This window comes from Solanum dulcamara, chromosome 12 (genome assembly GCF_947179165.1).
Source record: "Solanum dulcamara chromosome 12, daSolDulc1.2, whole genome shotgun sequence".
NCBI classification, from domain to species: domain Eukaryota; kingdom Viridiplantae; phylum Streptophyta; class Magnoliopsida; order Solanales; family Solanaceae; genus Solanum; species Solanum dulcamara.
Genome location: NC_077248.1, coordinates 57,063,194 through 57,089,701, shown reverse-complemented (window position 1 = coordinate 57,089,701; position 26,508 = coordinate 57,063,194). Strand labels below are relative to the sequence as shown.

Here is a 26,508-nt window from a genome sequence, read left to right as displayed (position 1 = left end):
AACACTTCATACATAAAAGTTACTTTTTTAAGTCCATCCAAACGGGCTCATAATATGGCCTAGGAATGCTACAGACACAAGACAAAACTCATACTTCGAAAATTTAGCATACAACTCCCTCTCCTTAAGAGTTTGAAGGACAATCCTAAGGGGGTTAGCATGCTCACTTTTACTTCTAGAATAGACCAAAATATCATCGATGAATACAATCACAAATGTATCCAGGTATTTCTTGAATACCCAGTTCATGAGGTTCATAAAAGCTATAAGAGCATTTGTCAATCCAAAGGACATACCAAGAAACTCAAAATGACCATAGTGGGTTCGAGTAGCTGTCTTTGGGATGTCACATTCTCTTACTTTTAACTGATGATAGCCTGATCTGAGGTCTATCTTAGAGAAGCATGTGGTACTCTGAAGTTGGTCAAATAAATCATCTATCCTGGGGATAGGATACTTGTTCTTTATAGTAACCTTGTTCAATTGCTGGTAATCAATGCACATTCTAAGGGACCCTTCTTTCTTTCACACGAATAGGATATGAGAGCTCTAAGGTGAGACACTTGGCCTAATAAATTCCTTATCTATGAGGTCTTTCAGCTGTTATTTCAACTTTTTCAACTCAAGGAAAACCATCATATAAGGAGGAATGAAGATAGGTTGTGTATCAAGAAGGACATCAATACCAAAGTCTATCTCTCTATCAGGAGGGATTCTAGGTAGATCCTTAGGAAAAACTTCAGGAAACTTACTCACAATGGGAACTGACTCAAGAGATGGATCCTGATCATTAATATTTTTGATTCGAACTATATGATATATGCATCCCTTAAAGATTAACTTTCTAGCCTTAATGTAGGAAATAAAGTTACCCTAGGAACTACAAAACTCCCTTTTCACTCTAATATAGGCTTATTTCAAAATTAAAACTTGATAATTTGGGTCCTATAATCAATTGAGGCATAACAAGCATAAAGCTAGTCCATACCAAGAATCACATAAAATCAACCATGTCCAACTCAACTAAGTTATCCATGGTATCCCTGTGATAGATTGACACAGTATAATCTCTATAGACCCTCTCGGCTAAGATAGCCTCACCAACAGGAGTAGACACGCTAAAAGGCTCAAGAAAACACTCAGGAAAGATCTCAAATTTACTAGCTAAGTAAGGTCTCACAAATTATAGTATAGCACTCGGATCAAGTAATGCATACACATCAAAAGAAAAGACTCAGAGGATACAGTTAACAACATCGGGTGCATTCTCTTGGTCTTGGCGACTACCTATAGCATATAGACGGTTTGTTCCTCCGCCTGCCCTTGAAGCTGCACCTCTCTGATTACCTCTATTCTACAGAGCTGTAGAAAAAAACTGAGCTCTACTACTTCCATCTCCATGTCTCTTTGAAGGACACTCATTTTGAGGATGATATTGATGGTTTGTATATATAATAAAAACATTATTATTTCCATAGTAAAATGAGGTATTCTTTTATATGAGTTTGACGAAATTGATTTTTAGTTATATGAGAATTGGGATAGTTATGAATGTGAATGACATAAAAAGAAATGAAACATTGGTAGAGCAAGAATGTCCTTTTATTTCTATAAATTGAACATAGAATAAAGTAAGGATTGTGGAGTGGATGTTTGATGATGATGTGAACGATGATGTTCGATAATGATATGAATGATGATGTTTGATAGTGATGTGAATGATACTATTTGATAATGATGTGAATGATGATGATGATGTGAATGATGGTTATTTAACATATGTAAAATAATTGATGAAGAGGTATGTTGATGATGATGCTTGAGATGAAATGGATTGGAGTCTAAGGTGACTACATGATATGTGACTTGCATAATTTGATTTGATTGGAGTCATATGAGTATAAATTATGGTTTGAGAAGGAGTTTAAGTAAACGATTTGTGAGCATCTTTGTATAAACTATTTATACACTATTTTGGGTTTACAGAATGATTATTTTCATCTTCGATTTAAAAGGAGTTTAAACATGAGTTGAGTTTGAGAAGTTTTTTAATTATTTTGAATATTAGTATTTTGAGTATAAACGAGTTGAGTATTTTTACATAAAAATATCTATTTTGAGTTTGAGTTGAGGAGTTGAAATTACGTTTTAAAGATATCTAATATTTTCTACATTTATTGAGTTGAGATGGATTCAAATCTTTAAAATAAGATTTTGATGATTGAGATGAGTTGATTTGAAAGAAGGTCCAATGAGGCCATATTTGATTGAGTTTTGAAAAAAGTCCAATGAGACTAAATGAGCTAATTTGAAAGAGTCGATTGAGACTAAATGAGTATTTTGAGTATTTTACTCACTTGATAGATATGAGCATATTGAGTCTTGGGAGGAGTATGGAGCACCAAATTAGGTAAGAGTATAGTCCATACTCGAACCAATAAACTACGTCACCAAACATAGGAGAGGATTGAACCGTTAAAGTCGGATGTTTCCCAAATTATTGTCCTGATATGATAGGACTTGGTTGGATTAGATCCATGATTGGTTGATTTGTTCATACCCTGGCAAAGTATGAACGGACGCGGCAAAAACGTCAGCTTTTTGTACTATCACTCACTCATATGGTGATAGTTGTTGGTTAGACAAACTCCCAAATTGAGTGGATTATGTATGATATGATTGGTTTGATTGAGATTGTTTGATGATTGAGTTAGATTGTATAACATTACTAAGTTCTAATTTGCATATTTATTTAGTTGAGTCCTTTGACTTGATTATTGAGTTGATTATTGAATTAATTGCATCTGATTGGATTGGATACGCGATATGATTGGATTGGATTGGATTGTACATGATTGGATTGGATCAGATTGTACATGATTGGATGGGATTGAGTTGTAAATGATTTGATTGAACTGTATTGTACATGATGGGATTAGATTGTATGGTATATGATTGGTCTTTGTCTAAAATGTATTCTTCCTTTAGACTTATGATACTTTGATTGAGTCTCTTTTATCTTTATGGTTTTGAGATATTTGAACCAACGTTATTCTTCTTTGAGGTATGTTTCATTCTGCCATATTACATACTCGTACATTCCATATACTGACGTCCATTTGGACCTGTATCATTTAATGATGCAAAGACATGTTTAATAGATCATCAATAGAAGCACCATTGAGGATCTATACACACTCAGCGTATTGGTGAGTCCTTCCCTACATTTGGAGGACATCGCTTATGTATTCTTGCGTCAAGTTAGCCCTTTCCATTTTAATTTGACGTAGCCATGAACATGTCATTGGCACCAATTAGATAGTAGTGATAGAGGCTTCATAGACTAGATAGTGATGGGTTGATAGAGTATTTTATTTTCTTAAATCATTCTTGTCAAACTATTTTAAACGATATAGATTGAAGTTCGATTTATTGGCCCATGACCTTTATTATATGAATTAGAGTGCTGATTTAGACTGCCCACCAAATTATTTCTTTATTTTAAACTTTCCTCTAGTTGATTGATATTGAATGGATGTGTGAATAGACCAAGTGGTTCGCTTGGGGACCAGCAATGGTCCTCGAGTGTCGGTCACGTCTAGGGTACCCTCTCGGGGCATGACAATGACACTCTCCCAAATAGAGCTTCTCATATCTAGCACATGGTGGAATTACTCTAAAACCTTGAGCCACACTTGATTGGGACTAAGAACCCTGAGCTCGGAAGTTTTGGTGACTCAACAACCTCTGATTAGGTGTAAAAGCACTTGTTGAAGAAGGTGCATAACTAGAAGACCCTTTCTGAAAGAAGGACTTGTTACCCTTCCCTTGCTTATGCTCATTCTCATGCCCAACAGACTTAGCCTTCTTGCTTAAGTGTTCCTCTCAATCTTTTTTCTTGTCATCCTCAACCTGCTGAGCATACACCATCAATCTAGAAAAATTCATGTCAGAAATCATTAGCATTGCCTTACATTCTCTTTTTACATGTTTGCCTAGGCTAGAGACAAACTTCCTCATCTTAGACCTCATATGAGGAATCATTTTTGGGGCATATTTAGACAGATGAATAAACTTCAAACTATACTCTTTTACAGTCATGCTCTCCTGCTTGAGGTTCACAAACTCCTCAACCTTTGCTTCCCGTAACTATTGGGGAAAAAAGTGGTCAAGGAAAGCTCTTCCAAACTCATCCCAAACTATAGGTCCAGCATCCTCTCCGCGACTCTTCTCCCACTAGTCATACCACACGTTCGTCATATCCTTGAGTTGGTAGGAAGCCTACTCAACACCCTCAAACTTGGTAGTATGCATCACTTTCAAGATCTTCTATATCTATTCAATGAAATTTTGAGGATCCTTCTCAACCTTAGGCCCTATAAACACTGGTGGGTTCATCCTTAGAAAATCTCTAATCCTTGTAGTGGAAGATGACTCTTGAGAGCTAGAGCTAGGAGTTGGTGAACTATGGTTACACATCTGGGCACCTACCAGTTGAATGATCATGGCAATAGCTCTTTTGAATTCCACCTACGAAGTAGGAGTGGTCTGAACAGTAGGTATTTGGGGTACCTCAGTAGACCTTGGAGGTCGGCCTCTAGTTCTCAATGGAGGCATCTCTGACTGTAGAACGTCAGTGATGACAACATTCCTTTGATTCACTGTACATTTAGAATGCATGGTCTATAAGGTGTAAGCGAACGAAGGAGAAAAGAAGTTTTAAAGAGTTAAACTCTATCGCACGAACTCAGATTATGAAAGAAGTGAAAAAATTCTAAATATCCTATAGCCTGTTGATTATAAGTGTGGTGCACGACACACCCATAAGAAAGACTCTACTAGACACGACTTCATAGACACCCTAGGACCCTTGAACTCTGTGCTTTGATACCAAGTTTGTCATCCCCTGAGAGGGTACCCTAGGTGTAGCCGACACTCAAAAACCATCTCTGGCCTCTAAGAGAACTACTTGGTCTCATCACTCATTCGTTCATCAGTGGAAAACTTAAGTGAAAATAAGAATACTTATGTGAGATTGTCATCATCAACATCAAAGGAAAAAACTAATTCTTTGAAGAAGTAGTTTCAAAGGAGAACTACTCCAATTATATCATCAAACTCTATCTATGAAGCCTCTAACACTATGAGATGGTGCCAATAACATGTCCATGGCTACCTCAAAAGAAACATAATACTCAACAATAATAAAAGGATAAAGAGTTCGCCCGAATACAAGAAGGACTCAACAAATAGTTGGAAAGTAATGATCTTCAATGATGCACCTGTTGAGGATCTCTAACACCTGTATCTGCATCATAAAATAATGTAGGTCGAATGACATCAGTACATGGAATGTACGAGTATGTAAAATGCCAGGAAAATAAGGACAGATATCAAGAAACTTTTCTCAGGAAGACTTGGCTCAGAACTCAACATCACCTCAACATTAATATGTACTACAAATTTAAAAATAATATAATAATAAGCAATACTTACTCAGTTAGGAGTTTTTCTAACCGACAACCATCACTTATGAGCTAGTAATGATACAACTAAGTGATGTCGATGCCACATTCATCCAATACCTTGCCAGGGTAAAGGACATCACCATCTTGGATCCAATCGTCAAAGTACTCTTTTTGGGACTTAAGAGGCATAGCCTCCATCCTACGTTGGTTACGTAGTTCTGAGATTTGAGTCAATTATACTCTTACCCAACTGGGTGTTCAATACTACTCTCAAAATATGTGCTCATATTAACATCATCATCTATTCTTATTGGAAAAACATCAAACTCATCTTATTACCTCTTCATCAATCATTACACTTCAAAATATTATTTACATCTCATCAAAACATCTTGCTCAAAACATCATTTACTCAAATTCATTTAAACTCAATTCTTTTGATATTTCAAAACTCAATAATATATATATATATATATATATATATAGAGAGAGAGAGAGAGAGAGTATTAATTCAAATCACTCTTTTTTTCAATAAATATAATCCAACATCTTTACTTAAAACACATGTAAAAATAAAACACATGTAAAAATATTCATGAACATCAAATCAATTAGGGTTCATGGCAAAGTAGCCATGAAAAATAATTCCAATAATATAAGAGATAAAAATAATAATAATTTCAATGCATAAATATATCTAACACAATAGAAGAATAATTAATTCATTTAGAATTCAGAATTTGGATAAAACTCAACTATAACTCAATTACGATGAAATGAGATATCAAATGGGTGCGTAAACAATACCTAAATAAGGAGATGGAAAATATTGGGCACATAGATGAATTTAATCCAATGCCGTGAATAGCCTTACATACTTGGAATTCAAAGCTTTACTCCGAATTGAAAAACTCAATGACCACTCTTGAACCCCTAGCCTTTTCTTCCCGCCGGAGCATTAACTGTACTACTCAGAGTATAAGAATTACCGAAATACTCTTTATACACTACTAAAAACTAAAACTATATTTGAAAATGAGTAAAAAAGTATATAGAGAGAAGAGTTGCTTGAAAAAGTTTGATGAATAAAATGAGGAAATAAGGTGGGTATTTATAGGTGAGGAGGAGGGACCAAACAATAAATAAAAATAATTATAAAGGATGATCTTAAAAATTCAATGAAGTATTGTGATCTCATGGATGATGTCAAATGGAGAACTATTGATGTCATGGGTGATGTCAAATGGATCTAGATATTTCCATGGTTGGTGAGATGAACCCTTTTTAATGGAATATCCTTTTTAGAGCTGCATTTGAACAAGATAACTTCTTAATTAGGATTTGGTGTACCATATGAATTGTAGATATAGAAGTATACTTTTATGTCGTTCAAGAATTAACTAATTTGGAGCATCCTACCGTGAGATGTGAATTTTCTTCTACAAATACTCTATTTTGTCACAGCACCATGTCCTGCACAAATTAATTTATTTGACATACATATTCTCCAAATCTTAAGATATGGTCTGAATGAAAGTTGTAGGTAATGCCATTGGACCTATTTAAAAATTTGAATCACCTAATTTGGACTATTCTATGAAAAGTTATACCCAAAATACAAAAGTCATACTATTTTCATCGAGAATTGAAACACCACATACAATATTTTAGGGGGTATTACAACAATGGATTAATATCAAATTGAACTTGAAACTAGGTGCTAACAACACTTTGTATAGAGTTAAGTCGGAATTAAAACAACCATCACCAAATTTAGTTACTTTGACCTTGTAACCATTAGGTAGTGTGACTAGGAAAGGATATGGTAGTGATCTAATATTTTCGAGGTTAGCTTTGTTGTAGGTCATGTGATGTGATACTCCTGAGTCTATGATCTAGGAGCCAGCAGTTAGTTTTGCATACTCACATGATATATGACCTATTTCAATAATTGAAGAGTAGCAAGCAAGTATACCTGCCAGGTTCACACTCCACTCAACATGTTTCCTAAGCTGTCAATTCCATGCCCAACTTGTAGTAGAGTTCCCAAGAGATTGAGTAGCTGCTCATATTGATCTTTAGACAAATTCACTGGCATTTATTTTTTCAGCTCAAGATCCTCCTCACACTATTTTTTCAGCTCAAGATCTTCCTCACACTAGTTTCTGTCCACCTTAGTAGGGCACATATTTGTTGTAAAGCCTGAGCCCTTTCCTTTAGGAAATCTTGAGCTTGATAGGTAGCCATGAAGTTTGTAGCATCTTTCTTTTGTGTGTCTAGATTGTTTGCAAAAATAAAAAAATAAATTTGACTTGTTCTGTGAGTAAGAGTTACGATTGTTAGAGCCACCTCTAAGTACATTATTGTTGTTGGTGTTCCTAGAACTACTTGCACCTATTTATATGAGTTGTAGTTTGTTCTGAAACCTTTAGGTCCTGCACCATTGTGAGTTGAGGTAGATGCACTTATGGAAGTAGATTCTAAAGTTGTGTAATTGTGAGGCTTCACTTCCCTTTGTTTTTCCTCTTATGACAGTATGGAAAAGGCTTGTGCCATGATAGGTAAGGTGCTTAACGTTAGAATGTGTCCTCTTATTGTAACACCCTAATATTTTTTGCCAAAAAAGAAACCATTTTTCATTTGTATAGACTCAAACTCGATGAATTCTATTTGTGTATATGATTTAGGATTAATTTCCTAAGTACTTGAAATGTATTAGAGGTGAATTATGGTTATAAGGAACCTATAGCACTAAGTCGAGTTGACAAATCCTTTACTGATTAAGTTTTCATATAAGACCTTATAAGGGTCAACTTTAAATGACCATATCTATCAATGTATTAAGAGTTAGATGGACTATGAAGTATCATATTAAAGATCTATGTGTCATCTTCCAACGCCACAAAGTTTGCCTTATTTGGAGTTCGTAGTAAATATTTAGGACCATTTTACTGAAGATGCTCCATCCTGACAGAAGTTCGCGATGGCTCCGCGATGCGGAGAGGACGCAAAATCCACTACCTAAGCCAAAAGACACCCCTATTATTTTTAAGGGTATTTTTTCATATAAATATTTGGGTTAATGTCCCTAAATATGTAAAAAGTAGTTTTTCCTTATTAGAAACCCTCTCATTCACTCCTAATCTTTAACGCTCAAGAATTTTCAAGAAAAACATTAATTTAGGGTTCTCTTTCAAGGTTTTTTATCGAGGTAAGTTCTTCTTCGTAGATTTCAAGATTTCCAACCCAAATTTATTCATACATACACGAATCTCTAAGAGAAATCTTAAATCCTAACCATAGGGTTTCCAAGAAAACAAATCCAAGTATTTCAAGAAAGAGTATCTTGATTGTTCTTTTTCAAGTTAAAATTTGTCAACAAGATTTGTGGACCTTTTAAGGTATGTAAGGCTAACACAACTTTGGACTGAGTTCGTCCACGTGCCCCTTCATCTTTGTTGATTAGAGTATTCGAGTTTCTTGGATTGAATTCTTGAGTCATCTATTGTCTTATTGAGTTCCTTCTACTTATTTAAATATGTATTGATGTTGTTCATGGGTTGAGTATTTTAGTTGGATGCATGTTCATGCCTTCATTCACATGAACCCTAATTGAGGATCTTATTTGATTTTAAGCATTGATTTTGCAAGAGTTTAAGTTTTCACATGAGTTGAGTCTGAAGAGTCTTTGAAAGTTTTGATTGTTTTGTACATGAATATTTTGAGTATAAATGATGGTTTTGAGATAGTGTTTTAATAAGTTGTGATTGATTTCGAAAATATATTTTTATGAAAGAACTTGATGATTTAAGCATGAGCTGAGCCTGAGTTGATTTGGGAAGAGTCTTTAAGATTATAACAGTGTAGTGATCCTGATTTCTCTATTAATTATTTTGAGTCGAGATTGCATATTTTTAAAGAGATTTAAAAGAGTTTAGTAATTAATTTAAATGAGTGGATTTGATTGAATTAATTTGGAAGAGCATCATGATTATGTATTTAGTCTAAAGCCTTGAACTATGAATGCATGATTGTGATTGAAATGTGAGCATGATGATAGTATTGATAGCGTTGACTAATTAATAGTCATAGATGTTGTCATAAATGATTGTCTAAAACCCTTCATAACTAAATAATTTGAGAACAATTGGAAAATTGATTGATTGAAAAGATTGATTTAATAGAACAAATGAGTTGAAAAAGATTCTAATGAGATTAGATGAGATGATTTGAATATCTTACCTGACAGATATGAGCATATCAAGTCTTGAGAGGAGTATTGAGCATCGAATTGGGTAAGAGTATATTCCCCACTCGTATCCCATAAATGACGTAGTCAGTGTAGGATGGAGGGTTTAACCTCTTAAGTCCCAAAATGATGGACTTTGATAGATTATGGATCCAATGATAGTGATTTGCACCTTACCCTTGCAAAGTATTGGACAGTTGTGGTAATGACACCTCTTCGTTGTGTATCACTAGATCATAAGTGATGATTGTCAGTTAGAAAAACTCCAAATTGAGTGGATTGTGCATGATGTTATTTGTTTGATTGAGATTGTAGATGATTGAGTCAATTTGAAAGGCATTGCTAAATTCTAATATGCATATCTATCGAGTTAAGTCCTCTAAGTCGACATGAGTATTTTTAGAGTTGATCCAAATTAGTCTTGATAGTACTCTAATGATTGGATTGAATTGGATTGTGTATGATTGGTGTCTATATAAACCTTACTCTTACTTTAGACTTATGATATCTTGATTGAGTTCCTTATACGTGATTGAGTTACTTGAGCTGATGTTATTCTACCTTATGCAAGTTTTATTTTACCATATTACATACTCATACATTCCACTTACTGACGTTCATTTTGACCTATATCGTTTTATGATGTAGAGATAGGTTTAAGAGATTATCAATAGGTGCACCATTGAGGATCTGTTACCACTCAACTTATTGGTGAGTCCTCTTCTATATTCGGAGGATACCACTTATGTTCTTCTTGTGTTGGGTTTAGTCTTTTCATTATGATTTGAGGTAGCCATGAACCTGTCAATGGCACCAATTAAATAATAGTGATAGAGGCTTTATAGACTAGATAGTGATGGGTTGATTGAATATTTTATTTTCTTAAATTGATCTTATCATACTATTTTAATAATATAGATTGGAGTTCGATTTGTTGGCCCATGGCCTTTCTTCCTTGAGTTAGATAGTTAATTGGAATTTCCCACCTAATTATCTCTTTATTTTAAGTCTTCAGTTGATTGATTGAATGAATGTATGATCAGGACAAGTGGTTCTCTTGGGATCGAGCAATGTCTTCTAAGTGCCGGTTATATCTAGGGTACCCTCTCGTGGCGTGACAAACTTGGTATAAGAGCACAGAGTTCAAGAGTACTAGGGAGTTTATGAAGCCATCTCTAGTAGAGTCTTTATTATGGGTATGTCGTGCACCACCACACTTATAATCAGGATCCAATAGAACATTAGTAATTATTTAACTTCTTTCATATTTTTAGCTCATGTGATAGAGTTTAACTCTATAAAAGTTTCCTTCTAATTCGTGCGTTGCTCAAATCCATCTAGCTACCCTCATATTTAAGGTAGTTGGAACAGTAAATTCGAGATTCTTGTTGGTGAGTTAAGATAAAGTCTTGAGAAAGTAAATAGACTGCATCAGGCTTGTGAGAAGCCGATTAGTGTGCTTAAGTCTATTGATTCAAAAGAATGCACTCTTATTTATATGAATTATGGTTGAACCAGAGCAAGATGTATCCCAAACTATCTTCCGTAAACCTTGATTTAAATATTATCTTTGATGAAGAAGTTATGTCTCTAAATGATTAGTGTTACCATACGACAGAATATGACTGGAGGCATTGTGAACTATAATTAGTAGGATGATCCTAGAGTTAGAAAGAGAGAGTTAGATAAGTAGAAATCAAATAGTGAGAATGGTGGTTGATTGAGGCCTGTAACTAGAGTGAAGTATCTATAAGGTGAGTAATGAGGTGTAATGAATGATTGTGATAATGCTAGTTTTAAAATTTGATTTAGTAGTCTTGACATAGAGTATGTGACAAATTAAGATATTAAATTGAGAGGAGTGTGTGTTACGAGTGGAGGGGTATGTGACCCTCAGATGTAAATAGTGAATTGAGGCTAAGTCATTTGGTAAGAAGAGACTTAAAATGTGTATGTGAGATATTAATAGTCGTATGAGGCTCTAATTTTATGAGTTGCTTTGGGTGACTAGTTAGTATTCTTTAGTTGTTAATGCGGAGATGACTGGATTTGAGTTTGTCTTTCTATTTAGTATCCATAAGAATTGTGTCGAAGTGGGTTGTATATAGATAACAATGAGTCTCCTGTTATAGTTCAAGTTTCCTTCGACTGTGTTAGGAATATGTGAACCTAGAAGATGAGTGTTAGCAGACTAAAAAGAAGAGGTTAGATCATAAGAGTTAGAGAAAGTGGATGCGTACGCCAATAAGAGAAACAAGTATAGAAGGATGCCTAAAGGATAGAAGGAAGTTAAGGGAAGTATCTTAGAATGAGTCCCTAGTAGCAGTTTGGTATCTTTGGGTATAATATAATCGGAAAGTTTAAGTATTCTTATGAATAATGATATTTTGTCGTGTAGAGCAGTGTGCTTGTAAATAAGTGTAGATAATTGGTTCGTAGACTTAAGGAGGTGACCTTTGAGGTAAGGGGGACATGATATGGTAATGAACCAAAATAAGTCTTGAGCTTTCGATAGTGATGAGTTGATCAGGATGAGACATCGATGTTTTCCATCTCGCATATTCCTAACACTTTAGTCAAGGTGATACTCTATTCTTTCCATGTGTGTGAGCACCATTCCCATGGCATAGACCCATGCATCACCCCTCATGTTGGTGCCTATTCATGATGAGTTCGAGGATGAGAATAGATAATTTCATTCAATAATCCTAATTTTGTCTCATGAATCTAAGAGTTTTCAGCCTTATGTTATATGAGACATGACTTGAGTTTTACAATATATACAGTTCCATGAATTAATGATAGGACCTGAAAGACTAGAGATATCATATTAGTTATAGATGCTCCCAGATCAGACTTTCTTTAATGAATTGTGTTTGTGACTTTTTAATCTAAAGTTCTTTAGTGATTCTTCCTTTCTAGTTCTGATAGCGATGTTGATGATAGTAGACTGAGTTGAGTGAGAGAAGATGGGGGAGAGTAAAAGTTTTCTGATTATGATAGTTGTTTTGTTCTTGTCTAGTTAAGGATATAGGTATGGAAGAGGAGCGAGATAAGATCCTATGATGTACAATAGATAGGTAAGAGTATGTTAGTATGTCTCTAGGTAAGAGCTCATGCAATAATGGAGGTAGAAATGTTAAAGTAGGCCTGACAATTCTTAGATATGGTTGAGGTGGTTAGAGTGATAGGCTTGAGTATGTGGTTGTCCCTGTGAGAGTGATGGTACTAGGCTATTAATGACCTTTGGGTGAATGATTCAATGGTGAACGATGTTATGAGGTTTGGAAAGAAGGGGAAGCTTGGGCCCCGATATGTTGGCCTTTCTAAAGTGATGTCACTCATGAATTGAAGTTACCTTCTAAGTTAGTTTCCATTCGTCTGGTGCTTCAGGTCTCAATGAGAGAAGGAGTGCTTGGGAGATCCTTTGTTGGTAGTTCCCATTGATAGTGTTGAAATCAAGGATAGTTGTCCTATGAGAATGACATGAAGACCAAATATCCACTTCTATTTGTGCTATCAACAATGATGTTGAAAGTAACATCCTATTCTTGATTCGAGTTAATGTCTTCTTTCTTCAGTTCGATGGTTGATGATCAAGATATTTGAATGATTCGATTGATAGTGTTTTGATATTTATTCGTGCATAATGATGAGAATATTGAAGGAAATATCCCTAGTCTTGACTTGAATTGATTTGCCTATTCTTGAGTCTAAATAGTTGATTGTCTACATTACTTGATTTAGTTGATTAGATTGAGTCTCAATTGTTATTCATGCCTTGATTCCAACTCTAGTTGATCCTCATTCGAGGATGAATGATCCCAAGGGGGAGATAATGTAACACCCCAATATTTTTTGCCAAGACTCAAACCATTCTTCATATGCGATAAACTCGAACTTGATGAATTCTAATTGTATATATGAGTTAGGATCAATTCCTAAATATTTGAATTCTATTAGAGGTGAATTATGTTCATAAGGAACCTCTAGTACTAAGTCGAGTTGAAAGATCCTTTACCGATTAAATTTTTATATAAGATCTTATACGAGTCAACTTTAAACGGCCATATCTATCAGTATATTAAGAGTTAGGTAGCCTATGACCTATCAAATTAAATTTTTACGTGTCCTTTTTCCAACTCCACCAGGTTTGCCTCATTTAGAGTTCAGAGTAAAAAGTTATGAACTTTTTATTAGAGAAGCTCCATCCTGGCAGAAGTCCGTGATGACTCCGCAATGCGGAGAGGATGCACACTCCATCGCCTAAGCCAAAAGACATCCCTTTTATGTTTTAAGGGTATTTTTATCCTATAACACTTTGGGGATTTATTTTAATGTCCCTAAATGTGTAGAAATCAGTTTTTCCTCATTAGAAACTCTCTCATTCACTCCAATAATTTTCAAGAAAAATATCATGTTAGGGTTCTCCTTCAAGGTTCTTCATCAAGTTAAGTTCTTTTTCATAGATTTCAAGATTTCCAACCCAAATTTCTTCATACATACATGAATCTCTAAGAGAAATCTTAAATCCTAGCCATAGGGTTCCCAAGTAAATAAATCCAAGAATTTTAAGAAAAGGTATCTTGATTGTTCTTTTTCAAGTTAAGATTTTTCATCAAGATTTGTGGACTTTTAAGGTATGTAAGGCTGACACAATGTTGGAATGAGTTCATCCACGTGCCCCTTCATCTATATTGAATTAGAGCCGAGTTGAGTTGGAGTTTTTGAGTTTCTTGAATTGAATTCTTTAGTCATCTATTGTCTTATTGAGTTTCTTCTACTTATTTAAATATGTATTGATGTTGTTCATGGATTGAGTATTTTATTTGGATGTATGTTCATGTCTTCATTCACACGAACCCTAATTGAGGATCAGATTTGATTTTGAGCATTGATTTTGCAAGAGTTTGAGTTTTCACATGAGTTGAATCTGAGGAGTTTTTGAAAGTTTTAATTATTTTGAACATGAATTTTGAGCATAAATTATGGTTTTGAGACAGTTTTAATAAGTTGTGATTGAGTTCAAAAATATATTTTTCTGAAAGAACTTGATGATTTGAGCATGAATCGAGCCTGAGTTGAATTCGGAAGAGTCTTTAAGATTATAACTGTGTAGTGATCCTGATTTCTCTATGCATTATTTTGTATCAAGATTGCAAGTTTTTAAAGAGATTTAAAAGAGTTGAGTATTTAAATTAAATGAGTGGATTTGATTGAATTGATTTGTAAAAGCATCATGATCAATGATTTAGTCTAGAGACTTGAACTGTGAATGCATGATTTTGATTGGAATGTGAGCATGATGATAGTATTGATAGTGTTGATGAATTGATAGTCTTTGATGTTGTCATAAATGATTGTCTAAAACCCCTCATAACTAAATGATTTGATAATGATTGAGAAATTGATTGGTTGAAAGGATTGATTTGATAGAACAAATGAGTTGAAAAAGGGTCCAATGAGACTAGATGAGATAATTTTAATATCTTACCTAATAAAAATGAGCATATCGTGTCTTGGGAGGAGTATTGAGCACCGAATTAGGTAAGAGTATAGTCCCTACTCGAATCCCATGAACGCGTAGCCAGTGTAGGATGAAGGGTTAAATCTTTTAAGTCCCAAAACGATGGACTTTGATAGATTGTGGATCCAATGATAACGATTCGTCCTTTACCCTCGCAAAGTATTGGATGGGTGTGGTAATGACACCACTTCGTTGTGCATCACTAGATCATATGTGATGGTTGTAGGTTAGAGAAACTCCCAAATTGAGTGGATTATGCATGATGTAATTGGTTTGATTAAGATTGTAGATGATTAAGTCGATTTGAAAGGCATTACTAAATTCTTATTTGCATATCTATTGAGTTGAGTCCTTTGAGTCGACATGAGTATTTTGAGAGTTGATCCAAATTGGTCTTGATAGTACTCTAATGATTGGATTGTATATGATTGGTTTCTATATAAACCTTATTCTTGCTTTAAACTTATGATATCCTAATTTAGTTCCTTACATGTGATTGAGTTAGTTGAGCTGATGTTATTCTACCTTATGCAAGTTTTATTCTTCTATATTACATACTCTTACATTCCACGTACTGACGTCCATTTGGACCTGCATCGTTTCATGATGTAGAGACAGGTTTAAGAGATCATTAACAGGCGCATCGTTGAGGATCTGTTAACACTCAACTTATTGGTGAGTCCTCCACTACATTCGAAGTATACCACTTATGTTCTTCTTGTGTTGAGCTTAGTCTTTTCATTCTGATTTGAGTTAGCTGTGAACCTATCATTGAAACCAATTAGATAATAGTGATAAAGGGTTCATAGAATAGATATTGATGGGTTGATTGAGTATTTTATTTCCTTGAAATGTTCTTGTCAAACTATTTTAATGACTTAGATAGGAGTTTGATTTGTTGGCCCATGACCTTTCTTCCTTGAGTTAGATTGTTGATTGGAATTGCCCACCTAATTATCTCTCTATTTTAAGTCTTATGTTGATTGATTGAATGAATGAATGTGTGATCAGGCCAAGTAGTTCTCTTGGGAGCCAACAATTACTTCTAAGTACCGGTTATATCTAGGGTACCCACCCAGGACATGATACTTATGGCACTATACATCTCATTCATTCCCATTAGGAAGTGTATTAGTTGCCTATCTTGTTCAGCCTTGTGCATTTTGGTCTTTCAACCACAGATGCATACACAAGTGCACTGAGAATTTACAGAAATAGTATTCATTTCCACCCACAACTTCTTTAGTTTTATGTAATATCCAGTGATATCTAGATTTCCTTGCATAAGGTCATTTATCTCTTTTTGAAGCTGATACAGTTTACAACCATTTATTTGATCATACCTATCCTCCAATTCTTGTAGATTTCCTTAGCATTATTGACATATGGAAAACCATCATACAGATCTGGTGAAACAGATTTTAGAATTCAAGAGGTCACCATATCATCACACATTTCCCACTGCATGAAGTTTGGATCATCTAGATCTGGTCTCACAACCTTTCCATTGATGAATTCTGTTTTGCTTTTGACTGATAAGGCCCTAAGAACAGCTCATCTCCAGGATCTATATCTAGTTCCATCAAAAGCTCTAGGTAGTAAGATTATGGCTGCACTTTTTGATGAAGCAAGTACAAAGGACCAGTGGTGTCTATGTCATGCCCTTGGAGGGTACCCTAGACGTGGCCGACACTCAAAAGCCATTTCTGGCCTTCAAGCGAACCACTTGGTACAGTCACACTTCCATTCATTCATATTCTATTAGCAAAAGACTCAATCATAAGGGTACTATTCATAATTTAGGGCTAAAGGCCAATAAATACCAAATTAATAACTAGCTAGAATAAAACTAGTCAAAACGGACAATTCAACACTTCCACACTCTAGTCTATGAAGCCTCTATCAATAATCTAGGAGGTGCCAATGACAAGTCTATGGCTACCAACAATCAAACTGAGGGAATAAAATAAAGCTATAAAGATAATCTCGATATCCTCCAGAAACTAGGAGGACTCACCAACTAGCTGGAAGTGAGAAGATCTTTAACGGTGCGTCAGTTGATGATCTCTAGTACCTTTCTCTATATCATAAAATGATGCAGGACAAATGGCGTTAGTACAGGGAATGTATGAGTATGTAAAATGGCTGAATGAAACAAACATAAAGAAAGAATCAAATCAACTCAAAATCTCAACTCAGGAGAAAGAACAACTCAATCAAGTGTCCTAAGTCTACACAAGAATATGGTTTAGACAGGACCAATCAATACATTTTAACCCAATCTGACTCAGAGTACTATCAAGACCTATATAGGAGTTTCTCTTATCCGACAACCAAATCTTTTGAGCCAATGATAGTATAACAAGCCAACATTATTGCCATGTCTGTTCATACCTTATCAGGGTATGAACGAATCAACCAACCATGGATCCATATCCAACCAAGTCCTGACATGGATCCATATCCAACTAAGTCCTATCATGTTAGGACAATAATTTAGGAAGCATCCGTCTTTAACGGTTCAATCCCCTCCTACATTTGGCGAGTAGTTATTGGATTTGAGTTATTACTTACTCTTACCTAATTCAGTGCTCGATACTCCTCCCAAGACTCAATGCTCATAAAACTCCATCCAATCAACTCAATCAAATCATATCGACAAGTCTCATTTGGAACCTTGTCAAATCATCAATTCTATCACAATCAAATCTCCTCTAATCATACTATCCGATCAATCTCAATCGTATCTTTCAAGTGAAATTTAAAAATGCATTTATAACATCATACAATCCTATCCAATCATTCCTCCATTCATTTAGCAAATCTTTTTGGGACTCATCAAGACTCCAAGGTTCTAAATCAACAATTTAGGGTAATCAACATATTTAAGAAAATTAACATATTTAAAGAAATCAACATAATTAAGAAAATCAACAAAATATGTTTAACCACTCATATCAATCAACTCATACCAACATGTAGCACATCACTTTCTTAACTCCACAACATCAATATAGCAAAAATTAAGATAATAGATGAAAATACTCATTTAGACATAAGCCTATCAAGAAACTCCATTTTTATGAACATTTAACCTCAAAGAAGGTGTAGGGCACATGAGTGGACTGATCCCATGCTTTTAATAGCCTTACATACCTTGGTGAAGACTTTGAAGGAACCTTGATGTTGGGTCTTCAATGGAAAGCTTGAACCTTAGAAATTCTTGAAGGCAATTTCTTGTTGGAGATGGATTGAGAAAGAAGAGAGGATGTCTAGGGATTTTTGGGAGAGGCAATGGACTAAAAATTATGGTTCAAATTATGACCAAATCAGTGTATATATAATTAGGGAAAATGTCCAATTTTCCCTTCATCAAAAATCTGGAAAAACGGGCTAAAATCCTCCTGGCGCTATAGTGGCGCACCGCGCCACTGCAGCGCCAAGTCGAATATAGGCTTAAAACCTGCACATCTGATAGTGGCACATTGCGCCAAGGACCAAACTACTGAGGCTTGTTCCTGGAGATATAGTGGCACGTCGCGCCCTTGCAGCGCCAAGCCAAAATTTCCTGGATTCAAGAAAATGGGCTTAAAAACCCTGCACATCTAATAGTGTGACACCCCATAAATATTTTCGCAAAGACTCGAACATTTATTCATGTGTGGGTAGACTCGGACCGAAGGACTTGTAATTCTACACATGAGTTAGGATTAGTTCCTAAGTATTTGAAGTGTGTTATATGTGTTTAGGGGTCATAAGGGATCTCTAACACCAAGTCGAGTCCAAAGAACTCCAATCTATTAAGTTTTCGGACGAGTTAATATAAAGGCCAACTTCAAATGACCATATCTCCTAGGATATAATGAAATGGGTGGTCCACGACCTACCAGATTAAAGGTCTTTGAGTCTTTTTTCCAACCCCACCAAGATTGCAATTTTTGGAATTCGGAGTCAAAAGTTATGGCCATAATACTACAGACTAGTACTGCAGAAATTTCAGGCCTGGGCGAAATTTTGGCTTGGCGCTCCGGTGGCGCCCCACGCCACTATAGCGCCAGAAAACAGCCTCAGTAGTTTGGGGCTTGGCACGACCCGCCACTATTAGATGTGCAGGGTTTTAAGCCTATTTTGTCTTGGTGCTGCAGTGGCGCGACGCGCCACTATAGCGCCAGCAAGACTTTTGCCCAATTTTTCCAGATTTTTTTGAATAGGGGCAACTTGGACTTTTTCCAAATTATATATACACCATCCTTGAGCATTTTGGACCATTATTTTCAGCTTCTCTCTCTCTCTAAAAATCCCTAAAATTTTCCCTCTCTTCTTCTTCTTCTTCTTCTCCAAATCCTTCTCCAACAAAGATTGCCTTCAAGAGCTTCAAGAATTCAAGCCTTCCATTGGAGGCCTAACATCAAGGTTTCTTTAAAGTCTTAAAACAAGATATGTAAGACTAACCTAAAATATGGATTGAGTTCTTCCATTTGCCCATAGATGTGTTGGTTAGGAGTTGTGAAAGAGTTGCACCTTCTAGAAAGGTTTTCTTGAAAGTTTTCCCTAAACTATGGAATGTTTTTAGATACAAATGGTTGATTGATGATTTTAATGACTTGAGTTACTAAATAGTTTTGTTGAGAGTATGGGTTCATGTTTCATTCACATGAACCCAAGATGAGATTACTTTGGTCATAATTTGTCTTGAGTTGAGATGGATGGTTTTGTGTAAATGTGTATTGATTGGAATGAAAAGAATGAATTGGATAGTTAAGAATGTCCTTTTGCTTCCATAAATTGAACATAGGACTAAAATAAGGATTTTGGAGTAGATGTTTGACGATTAATGTGATGATGATATTTAACAATGATGTGATGATAATGTTTTATGATGATGATGATGTGATGATGATGTTTGATGATGATGTGAATAATGGTATTTGACAATGATGTGAATGGAGAGGTTATGTTGATGAGGATGTTGTGTGATGGAGTAGATTAAAGTCTAATGCGATTTTGTGGTATGTGATGTGCATAATTTGAATTGATTGGAGTCTTAAGAATATTTTGAAAATAAATGATCTTTTGAGGAGGAGCTTTAAATAAATTATTTGTGAACCTTTTTGCATAAACTATTTACACACTATTTTGAGTCTAAAGAATTATTAGTTTCATCTATGATTTAAAAAGAGTTTAAGCATGAGTTGTGTTTGAAAAGTATTTTAATTATCTTGAACATGAGTATTTTGAGTATTTTACTCACTTGATAGATATGAGCATATTGAGTCTTGGGAGGAGTATCGAGCACCAAATTGGGTAAGAGTAAAGTCCATACTCAAACCCAATAACTACATCGCCAAACGTAGGAGGGGATTGAACCGTTAAAGTCGGATGCTTCCCCAAAATGTTTTTCCTGACATTATAGGACTCGGTTAGATTGGATCCATGATTGGTTGATGCGTTCATACCTTGGCAAGGTATGAACGGACGCAGCAACAATGTCGGCTTGTTGTACTATCACTCACTCATATGGTGATGATTGTCGGTTAGAGAAACTCCCAATTAAATGGATTATGCTTGATCTGATTGGTTTGATTGTGATTGTAGATGATTGAGTTGTATTGTAAGACATTGCATAACTTAATTTGCATATTTATTGAGTTGAGCCCCTTTGAGTTGATTATGAGTTGATTGCATTGATCGGATTGGATTAGATGAATTGTGATTTTATAGTGTGCGATTGGACTAGATTAGATTAGATGATATGTTGATTGGGTTGAATGGAAGGATATATGAATGGATGGGATCGTATCGTATATGACCGGGTTGAACCGATTGTATACGATTGGATTGAATCGGATGATATATGATTTGATTGAACTGTATTGTGTATGATTGGATTGGATTGTATGATGTGTGATTGGTCTTTTTCTAGAAATGTATTCTTACTTTAGACTTATAACTTCTTGTGTGAGTCACTCCTACCTTTCTGATTTGAGATAGTTGATCCAATGTTATTCTTCCTTAAGGTATGTTTCATTCTACCATATTACATACTCGTACATTCAATGTACTGACGATCATTTGGACCTGCATCATTTCATGATACAGAGACAAGTTTAAGAGATCGTCAATAGAAGCACCATTGAGGATCTATACACACTCAGCGTATTGGTGAGTCCTTCCCTACATTCGGAGGACACCGCTTATGTATTCTTGCGTCGAGTTAGCCCTTTCTATTTTAATTTGAGGTAGCCATGAACATGTCATTGGCACCAATTAGATAGTAGTGATAGAGGCTTCATAGACTAGATAGTGATGGGTCGATTGAGTATTTCTTTCCTTGAGTTATTCTTGTCAAACTATTTTTAATGACAAATATTAGAGTTGATTTGTTAGGCCATGGCCTTTATTCTTTGAGTTAGATTGATGTTTTGAGTTATCCACCGAATATTCTCTTTTTTTTATCTTCCTCTGATTGAATGAAGGAACGGATGTGTGATCATGCTATGTGGTTTGCTTGGAAGCCAAAAATGGTTTCTGAGTGCCGGTTACATCTAGGGTACCCTCCTGGGGTGTGACAAATAGTGGCGCATCGCACCAAGGACCAAACTATTGAGGGATTGTTCTTGGTGCTATAGTGGCGCATCGCACCACTGTGGCGCCAAGCCCAGGTTTTCCTCAGTTATGGTCCAGGACTGAAAGTCCTGCAGCACTAGTTCGTTATAAGATAGTCATAACTTTTAACTCTGAACTCCAAAAAATGCAATCTTGGTGGCGTTGGAAAGAAGACTCAAAGACATTTAATTTAATAAGGTCATGGGCCACCCAGTTCATTACATTCGAAAATATAAGATCATTGGAAGTCGACCCTTATACAAACTCATTCGGAAACTTAGCCAAGACGAGTTGTTTGGACTTGGCTTGGTTCCAGGGGTCCCTCATGACCCTAATCACATTCAACACTCCCCAATATCATATGAATTGGTCCTAACTCATGCATGCACTTTACAATCGTCTAGTACGATCATATACGTACACGAAGAATGGTCCGAATTTTAGTGAAATCCTTTTTTGTGGGTGTTATAGTCCATCCTAGTAGGGGATATGGTGGTTGCTGGGTTTTGATCAGCTTGAGTATCAACCAAGACTGATATACTTAATCTCGAATAGATGTTCGATTTGGATTGAAAGCTAGATCCAAAATACCAGGGTAAAATCGCAAACTGAAACTGCAAATTATAATTCCAAATAGCTGCAACTTCTAATTGAAACAATAGGAAAGCAGTAACAGAGGTCCAGGAAGATAAAAAAAATTCACAATTCCCCAAAATCAGAGAAGAAAGTTCTGATACTCACAAATCAATTGAGTTGCGTAAAGGAGCCAAGATCAATCCTATGCTTTGATACCATGAGAAAATTAGCAGTATAGACTGCTGAAGTAGATGCTTCCCTCCATTAATGAAGGTTGAGCTTCCATGAGAGAAACAAGCCTTAGAGAGGAGAATTATGAGAAATGTATTTCATTGAAGAGAAAAGTGAATGAATGAATAATCATTACAGAGTGATGTATGTATATATACATGAATCAATCAATCTAACCAACCTAACTAAATCGACTATGACTTGGCAACAAGTTAACTAACTAACAAACTTTTAACCAACTAACTAACTGTGATTCTAACTAACTCTCATCAGAGAGGTGTCACATAACTTCATATATATCTAGCTTCATACTATAAATAGATATATATGTTGTTGGTTGTTAAACATTTTAATATTAATTAAAATTGTATCTTTGCATTGCAATTGTGTCCGATGGTGGGCATTTCATTGGCTGGCCGTTGGGCAGTTTTCTTGCTGCCAATTCGTTGCTGCATTACTCCATTTTGGAGTTAGTGCTTAAGTTACAATTCCTTCCTAGAGTGAATTGTGCAGTTCTGTTTTGTTCGTTGAGTAGTGCAGCTAGTCTTTGAACATTGATGGCATTGGTTGCTCACATTACTTCACTCTTTATTCCCCGTTATATTAACTTATGTAACCTCTAGGTCATTTATCTTCTTTATTTACTTCCCCATTATCTTCTTATTTATTACAAGGAATATTTTCTTACCTATAAATAGTGATGATCTTCCTTTGCTTTGAGAATAAGAAAATAGAAAGTGCATAAAAGTTAGTCAAAACAAGAGTTCTTATTATTTGAAGGGAGGTATTCTTTTTGTGGAGCTTTGTATTCAACTGTTGTCAAGAGTTTGTTGAGTTATACTTTGTGAGTAGGTTGTTGTATCCTGGAGGAGACAAGTTAAGAGGACTATTGCTGGACCGATGAAAATATTTGTTGCAGTGATTGAATCTCTTTAAAGAGAGCGAGATATCTGTGTCTCAACCTGAAGAGATTTTATTTTTTTCATTTTATTTTTCAGTTGTGATTTGTAATCTTGTAATTTCACCAACAAATATTTTTAAATTTTGATTTCATACCTTTCAGTGTGCACATAATTAATAATCATAAGAAAGTTTACGTTCATTAATTATAGGAACTTATACTTTATTATTCATTTTTATAATATTGAAATTATTTTTAAAAATAATGTACTACATGGTTTGACATTCACGTGGAGTGCGCGCACACATAATGCTACATTAAATATCAAAGTAAGGCTTTAAAGATTTCTTAATACTCTTAAAGCATAGATGATAATTCGAAGATAATATTTTACTGTACAATTGAATTCCCAGTCACGTTCATATCATTTATGAAAATTGGGTATGTTAGGTAACTTTTCAAACGCTTGGAGGATGTGATGTGCAATTCTCTTCCCTATAAATAGTCCATCTCATGTAGGAAAAACATACAAAAAGGGATTGGAGTAGTAACAACTTAAAGTTTGTTTCGTAGGTACACAACTTCTATATAAATTTCTTAAAACCATCTCTAATGAATCTTTTAATTCTACAGTACCTATAATGTTTATCAGAATCTGTTGTTTATGTTTATTTACTCAATTTCACTTCTTTTTATTTTGGTTAGATTCATTCACTGAAGAAGAATATTGCGAACGTCATCTCTAGTAAAGTAGAAGCACTTCCTCTAACTTATGTCTTACCAATGCATGAAAGGCCACTAGGTCCAGTTCCAATTGTCAAGGAAATTCCAGTGATTGATTTGGGCGAAGAACGAGCAGTTGTCTCTCAACAACTTGTGAAAGATTTGGAAGAATATGGATTTTTTCAGGTTCATAATTATTTCATCCAAAAATACTAATATTTTATGTATATGTTAAACAAGATGAACTCGAACTGAGACAATAGAATAATGAAACAGGTAATTAACCATGGGGTACCGGAGGATTTAATGGATGAGGCAATGAAAGTGTACGAAGAATTTTTCAATTTGCCAGTGGAAGAGAAAGAAAACTATAAAACAGAAGCAGAAACTCTTTATACCAGAAATCCCAAGCATTACGCTTCACAGGAGCATAAATACTGGAAGGAAGTCTTGGAACACAACTGCAATATTGATGGACAGGATAAAAAAAACTTCGCCTAGTAACCCTCCAAAATATAGGTACCTAACTATTTTTTAGTAATTATCACTCTGTGTTAAATTCGCAGATGAATTTTTATGTGAAAGTTAAATTCGAGAATGAACTTTCAGGAAGGTTATTGGTGCATATTCATTTGAAGTAAGAAAGTTGAGCATGATCATCTTCGATCTGGTAAGCGAAGGACTAGGCTTGGAGGCAGGGTACTTTGGCAAAGAACATGGGCAGAGAATGTTTGTCAATCACTATCCAATATGCCCAGATCCAAGTTCAACTTTGGGAACTGGTGGACATTGTGATCCTAATCTCATAAGCATTTCCCAACAACAAGTATATGGCCTTCAAATACTGAAGAATGAGGAATGGATTGGTGTGGAGCCTCTACCTCATGCACTTCTTGTCAATTTTGGTCTCCCAATAACAGTACTTTTTCTTTTAACTTTTATTTATGACATAATACATAAACGTGTCCTTTAATTTGATGTTATCTGACATCTATGCCCCCAACTTTGAATATGCACAAGTGGACTCTAAGATGAACAAGTAAAGACACATCTATATAACTAGAGATATATATAACATCATTTCAAAATGTCTTTTATGATCTAAAACATGTCATGCTATTCATACAAAAAGAAAATTGTTGGTAAAGGTGAAATGAGATGATTGAAACATTAACATGGATTATTAAATAGAAATAAAGTGAAAAACAAAAATAAAACTTCTAGACTTGTCTCTCTATTTTTTTTATTTCTCTATTGTTGTATAAATAGAGGTAATGACCAATGAAAAGTTGAAAAGTGTTGCACATCGAGTGATGACAAATACAACTCAAGCACGTACCGCCATTGGTACTTATTTTTGTCCTGCAAATGTCGTTGAGCCTGCAGAATCATTTGTAGGTCCGGACAATCCTCCATTGTTCAAACCCTTCAAATGGGGCACTGAATTTTTGCCTCATTACGCAAACAATAGAGCGGTATAAAACGCAGCATTGGAGGCTTTCAAAATCAATGCTTAATAAGAGTTTTTAATTTCCACCAAAATAAGAGTTTTTAATTAATTTACAATTCCTATGTGATTTATAACCTAGGTTTGAATCGAGCTTGTCATTCATTCATGAATAAGAGGCTTTGATTCATACCAATTTGTGTGTTGTATCTTCACTTGTTGCTTCAATAATAAAATATTTTTAGTACTTTGTTCATTCCAATTTATGTGGCAAAATTGATAAACTGATCATCAAACATTCATGCAAGGATGAACTGTTGTGAATTCTGGAATCTCCATTTCACATTCATAGAGAGATCTTATAGAGAAAGTGCTTACGAACTTTACAATGAAGAAATCTAATCTGCTATAAAGTTGCTTGTCTCCTTTTATCTGCATTCACTAACCGAACTAAGCAAGAAACAAAAAATATCTTCTAATAGACTTCCTTACACTTAACAACCAATCATCTATTAGCTTAACTAACTAACAGTGACAATTGGATCCAACTCAGTTATTTGCAATCTCCTTGTTATATTCTCTAATAAACCGCTTCAAGCTAGCTAGGTGATATGAAGATTTCTTCATCTCTAGCTTGGATATGAGATAATAATGTTGATGCTTACCTAGACCTTTAGTAACGACATCAGCAAGGTGCTCAAAAGAGCATAAGTAGTGTATGGTCGATCACAAGACCATTCATAACCTTCTCTCTGATAAAATGACAATCAAATGTTAATG

The 26,508-nt window shown here is 35.1% G+C and overlaps 1 pseudogene; it reads left to right on the top strand.

Annotated features, from left to right (window-relative positions):
* LOC129875784 (hyoscyamine 6-dioxygenase-like) overlaps window positions 1–25,798 on the top strand; it is a 48,477-nt pseudogene extending 22,679 nt beyond the window's left edge.
* The last annotated feature ends 710 nt before the right edge of the window (window positions 25,799–26,508 follow it).